Genomic DNA, 1999 nt, shown 5'->3' with positions numbered 1-1999 from the left:
ATTGAATTTTCAATTCAATTTTATTTGTATAGCGCCAATTCATAACAGAAGTGATCTCAGGACACTTTTCAAATTCGAATTTAGTGATTGTAGGGAGAGTAACATAGAGAGACCATGTCTTCTCACACTGAGCACTCGAAATGCTATTGTTCTGTGCATCAGTCCCTACATTTAGTCCCTAATTGTCAGTGTACAGTTAGTGCACTTGGTGTCTAACTCCATCCGCGTATAAGTGTCTCGCATTATTCTTGAAGCAAGTTAACCGCACTTCATGCTTTGGGGAGAAAGCTTTGTGCTGGCTCTCATATTATCTCACATGTCATTGCATTTTGAGTGTTCAATGTAGTAAAACATGGACTATCCGGGACTCCGTATTTATATACATATACATATAACTGATGTGAAGATGTAAAAAATCTATTACAGTAAGATTCAAACTATGCAGTAAGCAGTTATCAGTTGCAGGAGCAGCCATTACTGTAATTAGTTATTTCTGTTTCCCAGACAAACTGCCAGTCTGATGATCCTCTTTACTAATAATCATAGAACAGAAACAGAATTAATACAAATCTCCATTGGAGCTAAGACTGTAACCTCTAATTGCCCTGTGTATAAAATGTGTTTCTCACACACACACACACACACACACACACACACAGATTGTAAATTAGCAGGCTGTCCCATCGGGGGACAGCTTCCATTTTCATAATAATCTCATGACTTTAATTCTTTATAAGGATTGCACGATAATTTCAATCAGTTAATCGATTCATTATTTAGAATTTTCTATGAAAAATGGTTGACTTTCCAACCTAAACACAAAATTTGCAAAAACTGAACAGGTTCACCTGAACTCCTTGAACTTGAGAACATCGGTATCCGACCCATCCCGAGGAAGCATCTTCAATATCGGAAGCCCATTTCTGCAAAAAAAAAAAAAAAGATTCTGTAACGTCATCCTATCGAACGACACATCAACAATCAACCCTTGACTCTAGCATCCAAAACATACATGACTTAGTCATTCCCTAAAACGTTACTTACCTTCCTTGCTACTTTCTAATCTTTTATTTTTGTCCACATTGGTGGAATGGGTAACATAGGTAATTATCTATAACATACCCTACCAACCATAATCCCAGTCTCACCGGCGAACATCCACTATAAAGTACTACCTAACAATACTACTAATGATACCTACTACCTCACCCGACCAACGAATGTCCAGGTATTGATGCCACGCCCTCTAATATGATATCTGTAACATATAAACCGCTCTTACTCCACTTAACTTCAACTTCCCCTCTTCTCCCCCCAAGCTCCTCAACTACATTCCTACAATAAATCCATCTTACGAACTTACTATAGCACCAGCCTATGCTTTTTGACCCTACTTTCGTACCCTACTGCGCAGCGTCCTGTAATTGGTGTCTCATTATACCCTTCCGCTTGTTGTGTTGTTTTAATTTTTTTGAAACAATTTCAAGTCTCTATGAATTAGTTGTATAAGATGCATCTGTTTCTGTGCCTTTATATCTTTAATATGCAACATGAATGTCCAATAAGTATTGTAATTAAGGTAAACTTTTCTTTTTTTAGAAGTAATAAAATAAGTTTTAAAAAATTAATCAGAGGTAATGTATTATTTCATTATTACAATGATATTGTTGAAGTGCCCTTTTCTTTTATTTAAAAACCCATTTATTTAATATGAAACCTGAAAATAATCGTGTATCATTTGTTTTCTGATGAATTGTGTCAAAACTATTATCTATTTTGCTGTGTCATTTAAAGATTAAATGGATTTAATAACTTGGATACAGGTCGGCTTATGGGAACTACAACATTGAAAGTCATATTATTCTATCACTCATCCATGTCTTTTACCATAAGTCTCACCCTCTTACTGCCAACCCAGCCCTTTTCACCCCCCCCCCCACACCACCACCACCACCACCACACCAATTCTGCCCAATACAACAGACAGACCCCGTGACCG

This window comes from Morone saxatilis, unplaced genomic scaffold (genome assembly GCF_004916995.1).
Source record: "Morone saxatilis isolate NCDOM2014 unplaced genomic scaffold, NCSU_SB_2.0 Contig8, whole genome shotgun sequence".
In the NCBI taxonomy this organism is placed as follows: domain Eukaryota; kingdom Metazoa; phylum Chordata; class Actinopteri; family Moronidae; genus Morone; species Morone saxatilis.
The sequence above is the reverse complement of the archived record's forward strand: the minus strand, read 5'-3'. Positions refer to the sequence as shown.